The sequence below is a fragment of the Solanum dulcamara genome, chromosome 3, assembly GCF_947179165.1.
Source record: "Solanum dulcamara chromosome 3, daSolDulc1.2, whole genome shotgun sequence".
NCBI classification, from domain to species: Eukaryota; Viridiplantae; Streptophyta; class Magnoliopsida; order Solanales; family Solanaceae; genus Solanum; species Solanum dulcamara.
In genome coordinates this window covers 11895583-11909694 of record NC_077239.1, presented here as the reverse complement: position 1 = coordinate 11909694, position 14112 = coordinate 11895583, and positions in this window count along the sequence as shown.

Sequence of the window (14112 nt, the reverse complement as noted above, 5' to 3'; positions counted from 1 at the left end):
CTCCTTTGTGTCCAGCTTTTTGACCTTGCAACCTGCAAAAGTTATACTTACCTTGTTTCCTTTGTCACACATCTGAGAGATGCTTAGCAAATTATTCTTTAGAGCATCTACATGATAAACTTCTTCTAAGGCTTTTGCTTCAAATTTCCCAATCTTGCCAACTCCTACCACTGTTCCTTTTTTTCCATCTCCAAAGGACACATTCTCTCCTTTGTATGCAGTGAGTGAGAGGAATTTTTGTTCATCTCCAGTCATATGTCGTGAGCAAGCACAATCCGTGTACCAATTCTGCTTCCTTTCACTCTTATTTGCAAAACATATTAAGGGATAGTTTTAGGAACCCAGACTAGCTTGGGTCCTTTCCTATGATTGAAAGGATGAATAAGATTTCCTTTTGCCCAACTTGGAAACATGTTGTTGTTTCTATTTTTTTGAACAGTTTTGAAGCTGTTTTTGTTTGCTAATTCAGTAGTCTTATTTCTAAATCTGTTAGCAGCTGGACACTCAGTGGTTGGATGCCCAAGTGTACCACAAATATAGCATAAGTGTGCTATACTAACACTCCCTTTATAAAAACCTATGTCAACTTTCACATTGCGATTTCTTTTATTCAAATGATTAATAATCTTGGATGAGTGAGTCCATCTATTGGCCTTTCCAAGATCCATTTTCAGTTTAGACCCTTTTTGATTCAGGTTTCTTACTTTTTCTTTTTCATAGAAGAAATTAATTTTGTATTCTTTCAAATCATGCTTAAGTTTATGATCAGTTTCACTCAAGATTCTTTTTCCCTTTTCATTAATAAACATCTTAAGAAGTGTAGATTTTAAGTTCAAGTTTGATGCATCAATTTTATCAACCTGTTTCTTTAGAGAATAATTTTCTTCATCAATAGCTATTTTGCAATTTTTGAGCTCCATGCCTCAAACTTTTGATCTGAAATGGCTTTGAACAACTTATCTCTTTCACAAGTTAATTTTTGAAAATCATCAACTATGCCGTTCATTAAGTAAATTAATTTTCTTGTTGAAAAGAGATGTAATTTTTCTTTTAAATAAAGAATGCTTGCCTCAGATTTTCCTTCCTCTTTTTCAAGATCAGAGTCTCCTACAACCATGAGAGTTGTTTCATTTACATCTTCATTAGATTCTTCAGTTCCTGATCCCCAAGCAGCTACCATGGCATATTCTTCCTTTTCCTGTTGTCTTGCAACCTTTTCTTTTAACTCCTTTTCAGCTTTTTATTTATTCCATTCTATTTCCCATTGAGGACAATCCCGGACATGATGATCAACCTTTCCATACTTCTAACAGCCAGACTGAGATTGTCATTGGACCATTTCTTGTTACTTGCTTCTCTATTTTGATGCCCCTTTCCTTTCCTAAAGAACTTCTTAAAATTCTTTGCCAGGAATGCCATTTGTTCTTCATCTACTTTTAAAGCTAGTGATCTTTCATTAAAAGCTTTCTCTTTCCGCAGATCATCCATATTCATCTTATAGGTTTTGAGATTTCCTACCAGTTCATCTAGTTTTATACTTGAGATTCTTTAGCTTCTCTTATGGCAGTTACTTTTACATCCCATTTGGCCTTTAAAAGGATCCTAAAAACTTTTTCAACTTGTTCCTCAGTAGTGAAAACTTTTTTAGAGATGACAACTCATTGCTTAGAGTGGTGAGTCTTGTAATCGTTTTTAGTAAGGGTTTATTTTCCTTCATCGTCTTGAAGGTTTCATAAATAGTGAACAACATAGCAACTCTAAATTTCCTGAGTTGGCTAGTTCCTTCATGAGCATTGACCAATGAATTCCAAATTTGTTTAGCAGTGTTATAGTTTGAGATCCTATTATACTCATCAGGTCCTAATCCACATGCTAGAATGTTTTTGGCCTCGACATTTTTCTTGAGAGCTATTAGATCATCAGCGGTGAAATCAACTCTTACCTTTGGAACTTGAGATCCTTCCACGGTCTTCATTAGAATAGTTTGTCCCATAGTTATCCTATCCCAAAGTTCATAGAATTCATCTTGAATAAAATCCTCCATGTGTGCCTTCCACCATCCAAAATGTGACCCATTGAAAATTGAGGGTCAGATAGTTGATTGTCCTTCATTGTGCCTGATAGGTGGTGCAGAATTCATTGTGATCTTATCTTAGGTTTTAGCCTTCTATAAGATAACCTACTCTGATACCAATTGATATTATCAGTAACTTATCTTTATGTTTACATTAATGAACCAGGTTTTCTAATATGTTTCAATTGAAGAGGTAATGATAGTAAGTAAGAACACAATAGTTATCGTGGAAACACCCAACTCAAAATGTGTAAAAACCATGGCATGTTCCACAATAGGAATTAAAATGCAAATGATCCTTACAACAAAAGATATTACACAATTTATGTAACCTAAGGAATAGCAAGTTAAACCTTATGCTAGCACAAACCTTCCAAGGTATGTGTTTTCAAGTCTTTGAGTTGTCCAAAACTTGAAGACTATGTTTCTATTTCAGTTTATAACTTACTGAACTAACAATACATCAAATCAAAAACACAAGGAAAAACTTCCTAGAATATGAACTTTGTAATTGGACTAGGTTCTTCAATGAGTTACTTCAATGTTCAGCAGCACCTTCGAAAATCAATATGCAGATAGCCTTTTTGCTATGTAAGTGCTTAAGTCTTCAGAGACTCTTTACTTCTATTTAAACACTACCGCTCTTAAAGTTTATTTCACCCAAACTCTTTGTTGAAAATAAACTCTTCCATCTAAACAACCTCTATTGCTCCTGAGTTCTACTTTTAGTTGAATTCCTCCTTTTATCAGACTTCTTTCTTTACTAGTATGGTTGTTGGACTAGAACTCCTCAACTTTGACTTATTTAGTTTCACCTTGAACCAGAATGGTTATCCATTCCTAAATTTCTGTAATTCTATTTTTATTGATTTCATACACCAGACCCGAACATATACTCATTCATTTCTTTATTCGTCTGGAACATGCTGACTCACATGTTTCATCTTCTATCATCATTCACCAAAACTCCATGAATCCTAATTTATGGGAAACAAAATCCAACACTGTTATCTCTATAGATTCCAGAATGATAAATGCACCAGTTGAAATAAAAGAGCCTCTGAAATTAGATAACCATAAACAATATTATTAACTCAAGAATTAAAAGTGACCAACTAATAATCTTCATATGACAGAAGTCTTGGTAAAGCATCAAATGTGAAGACTTGCAAATAAAAGTAAAACGAAATCTGCACCAAAAAAAGAAAAAAAAAGAAACTCTCTTTGATCCATCCTCTACACAAAAGAAAATAGTCTTGATTTGCGTTCATTCTCTAGTTGCTTATTTATGGCACCTCCAAAGTGGCAGTGTCATCTTGTTAAAATTAACAAAATTCTAGATAGTCTTAATGTAGCAACTTGGTAGGTGAAAGTTAGGTGAAAATTTGGTAAACTTTGACATCTTGACAAAATGTGATGTCATGGATGATATCAAGAACAAGAATTTATTCCTATAAATAGATAACTTTTAATTTATTTGAAACACACCTCAAAAATATTTCTCTCCTGTCTTTTCATATTCTAAGGCATTCGTAAAATACATTAGAAGAGTAGAGAATTGATAGAACAATTCTATTAGTTGTATTTGGGATCTCTCCTCTTTTTTTGTTAATATAAAGGCAGTGGTTCTCTGGTGGATATATGATCATTTTGTTTCGAACCACATTATATCAGAACCAAGGTTCTGTTTGAGTATGCTCTGTGGTTGCAATATAGTCTGAACTTTAACATCAGAAAAAATAATTACTTTTGTTTTATGTATTTCTAAATACTTTGTAGTAGAAGAGGAAGAACAAGTAAAAATGAGTTCTATGAAGTTTGAAATTGATAGATTTAGTTAGTGCAACAACTTCAATATTTGGAAAATCCAGATGATGGCGTTACTGCAGAGGGAATGTTCAATCCAAGCTATTAACGGAAAGTACCCCGATAACACATCGATTTCCGATAAGGAAAAGATTGAAGGAGATGCATTGAGTGTAATATAACTATCCCTTGCACCTAAAGTGCTCTGTAAAGTGAGTACAAGTACCGAGGAGACAACCAAACAGTTATGGGATAGGGTGGCAGGGCTTTACCAGGACCGATCAGTTACAACAAGGATGTTGTTACAACTACGTCTTCACATATTTAATATGGAGTCAAGTACTTTGTTGCAAGTCCATCTAGATGTATTTAATAAACTTGTGATGGACTTACAGATTGTTGAAATTAAGAAGAATAAGAAGACACTTGCATCTGCTTTACTATTTTTATTGACTTCAAAATATAGTGATATTGAGAATTCAATGATGTATAGCAAGATGCCTATCACTCTTGAGCAAGTGAGGCAAACACTTAACTCTTGTGATATGCGGAGGCATTTTGAAAAAGACAAAGATGATGAAGCTAATGGGCTCTTTGTAAGAGGTTGTACTAGACAACAGGGAAGAAGCAAATCAAAGCACAGATCAAACTCTCATGTGAACAAAAAGAATGCGGAGTGTTGGGGCTTTTACAAGAAGGGACACTTTGAACGAGATTGTCCTATGTCAAGTTCCAAAGAAAAAGTGAGTGCATCATTTATTGAGTAGGTACATAATTATGATGGTGAATATGCACTAACAATATCATGCAACAGTGGAGTCTATGACAGTAAATGGGTGTTAGACTCTAGTTGTACTCTACATATGACATTCCTAAGAGATTGGTTCAGCAGCTATGAGAAAAGTGGAGAAATTGTAGTAATGGGCAATAATGCAACTAGTAAAATAGTTGGCATTGGTTCAATTCAGGTTCGCTGCCATGATGGAATCGTGAGGACTATTACAGAAATCCGTCATGTTCCTGATCTGAAGAAGAATTTGATATCTCTGGGTACTCTAGATAATCAAGGCTATAAGTACATGAGCGAGGGAGGTACAATGAAGGTGGCTAAAGGTTCTTTAGTCATGCTGAAGGCCAAGATGGAGGATGGTCTCTACACGCTAGCAGGAAGCACCATTGTTGGGTCTGTTACTACATATACAGTGCAGTAGTTATCAGATGATGACAAGGCAAGATTATGGCACATGAGACTGGGCCATATGAGTGCACGAGGACTAGAGATATTTAGCAAACAAAACCTTTTGAACATTGAGAATATCAACACACTTGAATTTTATGAGGATTGCGTCCTAGGAAATTAGAAGAAGGTCAATTTCAGCACTAGCAAGCACAAGATATGAAGAGTGCTACACTACATCTATTCAGATTTATGGGGTCCCTCTTAAATTCCAATGAAAGGAGGAAAGAGGTACCTTCTCACATTCATTGACAATTTTTCACGAAAGGTTTGGGTGCATTTCTTGAAGGCAAAAAGTGATGCTTTTAAAGAATTTAAAGAATTATCACACCCCGAGAGGGTATCCTAGGCTTGGCCGGCACTCAGAAACTATCTCTGACCTCTGAGAGAACCACTTGGTCTCATCACTCATTCGTTCATCAGCGGAAGACTTAAGTGAAAATAAGAATGCTTATGTGGGTTCACCTTCATCAACATCAAATGAAAGAAATAATCCTTAGAAGAAGTAGTTTCAAAGGAGAACTACTCTAATTTCATCATCAAACTCTGTCTACGAAGCCTCTAACATTATCAGATGGTGCCTATTACATGTCCATGGCTACCTCAAAAGAAACATAATACTCAACAAAAATAAAAGGATAAGAATTTCCTCTGAATAGAAGAAGGACTCACCAAATAGATGAAAAGTAATAATCTTCAATGATGCACCTGTTGAAGATCTCTAACACCTGTATCTACATCATAAAATAATGCAGGTTAAATGACGTCAGTAGGTGAAATGTACGAGTATGTAAAATGACAGGAAAGTAAGGACATATATCAAGAAACCCCTCTCAGGAAGACTCAACTCAGAACTCAATATCATCTCAACATTAATATGTAATACAAATTTAAAAATAATAATAATAAACAATGCTTGCTTAGTTGAGAGTTTTTCTAACTGACAACCATCACTTATGAGCTAGTGATGATACAACGAAGCGATGTCGTTTCCACATCTATCCAATACCTTGCTAGGGTAAATGACATAACCATATTGGATCCAATCCTCAAAGTCCTCTTTTTGAAACTTAAGAGGTATAGCCTCCATCCTATGCTGACTACGTAGTACTGAGGTTTGAGTCAATTAAACTATTTTCCAACCAGTTCTCAATACTACTCCCAAAATATGTGCTCATATTAACATCATCATCTAGTCTTATTGGAATTTTATTTAAAGCATCAAACTCATCTCATTACATCTTCATCAGTCATTACACTTCAAAACATCATTTACATCTCATCAAAACATCATTTACATCTCATTAAAACATCTTGCTCAAAACATCATTTAATCAAATTCGTTGAATTAAACTCAATTTTTTGCTCTTTCAAAACTCAATAAAATATATATATAGTATTAATTCAAATCACTCTTTTTATCAATAAATATTAAAAGCCAACATCTTTAATCAAACACGAATAAAAATATTAAAAAACATCAAATCAATTAGGGTTAATGGGAAATTAACCACGAATAATAATTCCAATATTATGAGAGATAAAAATAATAATAATCTCAATGCATAAATATATCTAACTTAATAGAAAAAGAATTAATCCATTAAGAATTCAAGATTTGGGTAAAACTCAACTATAATTCAATTACGATGAGTTTAGATATCGAGCGCATTGGCGAACTCAATCTAATGCTATGAATAGCCTTACATACCTGAAATCTGAAGCTTTACTCCGAATTGAAACACTCTTGAACGCCTAGCCTTTTCTCCTTGCTGGAGTATTTTGTGTACTACCTAGAGTATAAGAATCACTGAAATAGTATTTTTATACTACTAAAACTAAAACTATATTTGAGAATGATTAAAGATGTGTATAGAGAGAAGAGTTGCTTGAGAAAGCTTGATGAATAAAATGAGGAACTAAGGTGGGTATTTATAAGTATGGAGGAGGAACCTAATAATAAATAAAAATAGTTACAAAGGCTGATCTTGAAAATTCAATAGAGGATTTTGATGTCATGGGTGATGTCAAATGGTTCTAGATCTTTCCATGTTAGGTGAGATGTGCTCTCTTTTAACGGAATACCCTTTTTTAGAGTTGCATTTGAAAAGGATAAATTCTTCATTAGGATTTAGTGTCTTCATATGAATTGTAGATCTAGAAGTCTAGTTTTATGTCGTTTAAGAATCAACCAATTTGGAGAATCTTATCGTGAGATATGATTTTTCTTTTACAAATGCTCCATTTTATCACAACATCATATCTTACAAAAATTAATTTATTTTACCTACCTATCCTCCGAATCTTGAGATATGGTCTTCATGAAAGTTATAGGTAATATCATTGGGGTTTTCAAAAATTTTAAACACCTAATTTAGGCTATTATATCAAACGTTATATCCAAAATACAGAAGCAATATCATTTTTGTCGAGAATTGAAATATCATATACAATGTTTTAGGGGTGTTACAGGAAGGAATACTCTTATTGAAGTCTTCCATACCTTAGAGTAAAGCTTAAATAAAATAAACATAATTTGTATAATCAAAATACTTTAGGAATGAGAGAACATAATTATAATCAAAATACTTTAGGCATGAAAAAACATAATTATAATCAAAATACTTTAGGCATGAGAGAACATAATATAATCAAAGTACTTTAGACATGAGAGAATATAATTATAATCATAATACTTTAAGCATGAGAGAACATAATATAATTAAATTACTTTAGGCATGAGAGAACATAATTATAATCAAAATACTTTAGACATGAGAGAACATAATTATAATCAAAATACTTTAATGCATTTTCATGTCCTCATATAAGGACCTTTGATAAATCAACAATTCAATTCATTTAAGAGCCAACATGAGCTAATATAAGATAGGTAATTTAAACTTCAAATATTTAATAATCTATGCATTTGGAATCATGATATGAAAACCCATAAAGTTTCATGCTGGAATTAAATAGAAAACTTTGATATTCAGTTGGACTTCATGAATGAAAGGATCCATTAATCAATACCTGCATACAACCTTTTAAATGGTGTTACAATATCTCCCCCTTGGGATCATTCGTCCTCGAATGAAGATGAAACTAGGAGACATCAAGAACGAATATCATCAAGACATCAATTTTTGAAAAACTCCGATACTTAAATGGTCAATGACCCAAATTCAAGAATACATATCGACTCACAGGTAGAAGTAAGGAATATTACCTTGAATATCATCATCGGAAGGCACAAATAGATGAGGATATTTAGCCTTCATATCTTCTTTAGCTTCCCATGTAGCCTCTTTAACAAATTGATTTCGCCATAGGACTTTGACATATGCCACTTCCTTAGTTCTTAATTTGTGAACCTAATAATCAAGAATTTGAATTGGAATTTCTTCATAACTTAAACTCTCTTTCACCCTAATGCTCTCAGTCGGCACAACTAGTGAAGGATTTTCCAAACACTTCTTAAGCATAGAGATATGAAACACGGGATGAATAACAGCTAATTCTAGGGATAACTCCAATTCATAAGCTACGTTATCAACCCTCCTCATAATCTGATAAGGACCAATGTAGCGGGGACTAAGCTTCCCTTTCTCTCCAAATCTCATCACACCCTTCATGGGTGAAACTTTCAAGTATACCCAATCATACACTTCGAATTCCAAATCTCTCCTCCTAACATTAGTGTAGGATTTTTGGTGACTCTGAGCAGTCCTCAACCTCTCTTGGATGGTTTTGACCTTCTCCATAGCTTGGTGAACCAAGTATGGTCCAATCAACTCAGCTTCATCAACTTCGAACCAACCAATTGGTGATCTACATCTCCTCCTATATAGAGCCTCAGAAAGATCCATTTGAATACTCGAATGAAAGCTATTATTGTATGCAAATTCAATAAGAGGTAAATAATTATCCCAATTACCTTCGAAGTCAATGACACAGGATCTTAACATATCCTCCAAAGTTGGTATCATACGCTCTGCCTGAGCATCTATCTGCGGATGAAAAGCACTATTAAGGTTCATTCTTGAACCCAAACCCTTCTGAAGTGACTTCCAAAACTGAGCAGTGAATTGAGATCCTCTATCTGAGATGATAGACAAAGGAACTCTATGAAGTCTAACAATCTCTCTAAGATACAGTTTGGCATAATCCTCTGCGGTATCCGTAGTCTTAACCGATAAGAAATGAGACGATTTGGTCATCCTATCCATAATCACCCAAATAGAGTCATGTTGTTTGCAGGTTCACGGTAAACCAGTAATGAAGTCTATGTTGATCATCTCCCACTTCAATTCTGGAATCTCTATATTTTGAGCCAATCCACAAGGCCTTTGGTGCTCAACTTTAACTTGTTAGAAGTTTGGGCATTCGGACACAAACTTTGCTATATACTTCATCATTCCACTCCACCAGAATACTTCTCTCAAGTTATGGTACATCTTTTTGTCGAACTTGGATGGATGGAATACTTGGAATTATGGGCTTCTGCCATGATTCTTTCTCGAATGCCATGAACACTTGCAACACATAATCTCCCTTGATATCTCAATACTCCATCTCCCACTTTGGCAAAAGCCATTACCTTCTGCGGATAACCTGTTAAGAGCATCGACAACTATGTTTCCTTTATTTGGGTGGTAGAGAATGCTCATGTCATAATCCTTGAGAAACCATCTCCTCTGCCTCAAGTTCAGCTCCTTCTGGCTGAATACATACTGCAAGATCTTATGGTCTTTGAATATATCCACATGTACACCATAAAGATAGTGACGCCAAATCTTAAGAGCAAATACTATAACTACCAACTCAAGGTCTTTAGTGGGGTAGTTCCTCTCATGAGTCTTAAGTTGTCTGGAGGCATAGGCAATGACCTTACCTTTCTGCATCAATACACATCCCAACCCAACTCTAAAAGCATCACAATAGATTACAAAACCATCTGTTCCCTCGGGTAGGGACAACACTGGAGCAGTAGTCAATATAGTTTTCAATTCTTGAATGTTTTTTTCACAAGCATCATACCATTGAAAATTAACTTTTTTCAGATTCAATTTAGTCAATGGTGAGGATATAGATGAAAATCCCTCAACAAACCTCCTGTAGTAACCAGCTAAACCTAAGAAACTCCTTATGTCAGTTGGAGAGGTGGTCTGGGTCAGTTCTTAACTACCTCAATCTTTTGAGTATTAACTAGAATTCCATCACCAAATATAATATGGCCTAGGAATGCTAAAAACTCAACCCAAAACTTAAACTTCAAAAAATTAGCATACAACTCCCTCTCCTAGAGAGTTTGAAGGATAATCCTAAGGTGGTTAGCATTCTCACTCTTACTTCTAGAGTAGACCAAAATATCATCGATGAAGACAATCACAAATGTATCCAGGTATGGCTTGAATACCCGGTTCATGACATCCATAAAAGATGCAAGAGCATTTGTCAATCCAAAGGACATAACAAGAAACTCAAAATGACCATAGCTAGTTCAGAAATTCATCTTTGGGATGTCACATTCTCTCACTTTCAACTGATGATAGTCTGATCTGAGGTCTATCTTAGAGAGACATGTGGTACCCCAAAGTTGGTCAAATAAATCATCTATCCTGGGGAGAGGATATTTTTTCTTTATGGTGACCTTGTTCAGTTGTCAATAATCAATGAACATTCTAAAGGACCCATCTTTCTTTCACACGAATAGGACAGGAGCACCCCAAGGTGAGACACTTAGCCTAATAAATCACTTATCTAGGAGGTCTTTCAGCTATTCTTTCAACTCTTTCAACTCAGCGGGAGCCATGTTATTAGGAAGAATAGAGATAAGTTGTGTATAAATAAGGACATCAATACCAAAGTCTATCTCTCTATCAGGAGGGATTCTGGGTAGATCCTCAAGAAAGACTTTGGGAAACTCACTCACAATGGGAACTGACTCAAGAGATGGGGCCTGATCATTAATATTTTTAACTCGGACTATATAATATATGCATCCCTTAGAGATTAACTTTCTGGCCTTAAGGTAGGAAATAAATTTACTCCTAGGTACTACAAAACTCCCCTTCCACTCTAAGATAGGCTCATTTGGAAATTGAAACATGACAATTCGAGTCCTATTGTCAATTGAGGCATAACAAGCATAAATCCAGTCCATGCCAAGAATTACATCAAAATCTACCATGTCCAACTCAACTAACTCAGCCATGGTATCCTTGTGATATATTGACATAGTACAATCTCTATAGACCCTTTCAGCTAAGATAGACTTACCAACAGGAGTAGATACACTGAAAGGCTCAAGAAGACACTCAAGAAGGATCTCAAATTTCTAGCCAAGTAAGGAGTCACAAAAGATAATGTAGCACCCATATCAAGTAATGCATACACATCAAAAGAAAGGACCCGGATCATACCAGTAACAACATCGGGTGTATTTTCTTAGTATTGCCGACTACCCATAGCATACAGACGGTTTGTTCCCCTGCCTGCACTTGAAGCTACACCTCTTTGATTACCTCTATTCTGCAGAGCTGCAGAAGAAAATTGAGCTCTACTACTTCCATCTCCCTATCTTTTTGAAGGACACTCATTCTGGAAGTGACATATCTTTCCAAATCCATAGCAAACATTGGTGCCCACACGATACTCTCCCAAATGGAGCTTCCCATATCTAGCACACGACACCCCCTCGATCTCCATAGCATGCATCGCTTTTAGTATCTTCCACATCTTATTAATGAAATTCTGGGGGTCCTTATCAACCTTGGAACCCGTGAAGACCAATTGATTCATTCTCAGAAAATCTCTAATCCTCGTGGCAGCAGACGGCTCTTGATAAATAGAGCTAGGAATTGGTAAACTCTAGCTACCATTTCAGGTAGTCACCAACTGAGTGAGCATAGAAATCGCTCCTCATAAATCTTTCTGTGAAGTAGGAGCAGTCTGAACAATAGGTATTTGGGGTACCTTAGTAGACCTTGTAGGTCGGCCCCTGGTTTTTGGTGAAGGCATCTCTGACTGTGGAACCTCAATGCTGGCAGCGTTCTTTTGACTGGTTGTAAGTTTAGGAGGCATGGTCTGCAATGTATAAATGCACGAATTAGAAAGAAAGTTTTATAGAGTTAAACTCTATCGCACACACTCGGATTATGAAAGAAGTAAAACAATTCCTAATATCCTATAACCTCCTGATTATAAGTGTGGTGCACAACATACTCATAAGCAAGACTCTACTAGACACGGCTTCATAGACACCCTAGGACTCTTGAACTTTGTGCTCTGATACCAAGTTTTTCATAAGCCGAGAGGGTACCCTAGGCTTGGCCGACACTTAAAAACTATCTCTGGCCTTTGAGAGAACCACTTGGTCTCATCACTCATTCATTCATCAGCGAAAGGCTTAGGTGAAAATAAGAATGCTTATGTGGGCTCGCCTTCATCAACATCAAATGAAAGAAATGATCCTTAGCAGAAGTAGTTTCAAAGGAGAACTACTCCAATTACATTATCAAACTCTGTCTACGAAGCCTCTAACACTATCAGATGGTGCTAATGACATGTCCACGGCTAACTCCAAAGAAACATAATACTCAACAATAATAAAAGGATAAAGAGTTCCTCCGAATAGAAGAAAGACTCAACAAATAGCTAGAAAGTAATGATCTTCAACGATGTACCTGTTAAGGATCTCTAGCAGTTGTTTCTGCATTATAAAATGATGAAGCTCGATTGACGTCAGTATATGGATGTACAAGTATGTAAAATAATAGGAAAGTAAGGACAAATATCAAGAAACTCCTCTTAAGAAGACTTAGCTCAGAACTCAACATCATCTCAGCATTAATATATGAAATACAAATTTAAAAATAATAATAATAAACAATGCTTACTTAGTTGGGAGTTTCTCTAACCGACAACCATCATTTATGAGCTAGTGATGATACAACGAAGCTATGTCATTGCCACACCCATCTAATACCTTGCCAGGGTAAAGGACATCACCATATTGGATCCAATCATCAAAGTCCTCTTTTTGGGACTTAAGAGGTATAACCTTCATCCTATACTGGCTACGTAGTTCTGGGTTTGAGTCAATTAAACTCTTACCCAACTCAGTGCTCAATACTACTCCCAAAATATGTGCTCATATTAACAACATCATCTAGTCTTATTTGAATTTTATTCAAAATATTAAACTCATCTCATTATCTCTTCATCAATCATTACACTTCAAAACATCATTTACATCTCATCAAAACATCTTGCTCAAAATATCATTTAATCAAATTCATTTAATAAAACTCAATTCTTTTTCTCTTTCAAAACTCAATAAAATACATATATAGTATTAATTTAAATCACTCTTTTTGTCAATGAATATTAAAAGCCAATATCCTTACTCAAACACGCGTAAAAAAATTCATGAATGTCAAATCAATTAGAGTTCATGGGAAAGTAACCATGAACAATAGTTCCAATAATATGAGAGATAAAAATAATAATAATCTCAATGCATAAATATATCTAACTCAATAGAAGAAGAATTAATTCATTAAGAATTCAAGATTTGGGTAAAACTCAACTATAATTCAATGAATTTAGATATCGGGCGCATTGACGAACTCAATCCAATGCTATGAATAGCCTTACATACCTGAAATCCGAAGCTTTACTCCGAATTGAAACACTCTTGAACCCCTAGACTTTTCTCCTCACCGGAGTATTTTGTGTACTACCCGGAGTATAAGAATCACTGGAATAGTATTTTTATACTACTAAAACTAATACTATATTTGAGAATGAGTAAAGATGTGTATAAAGAGAAGAGTTGCTTGAGAAAGCTTGATGAATAAAATGAGGAAATAAGGTGGGTATTTATAGGTATGGAGGAGGGACCTAACAATAAATAAAAATAGTTACAAAGGCTGATCTTGAAAATTCAATAGAGGATTTTGATGTCATGGGTGATGTCAAATTGTTATAG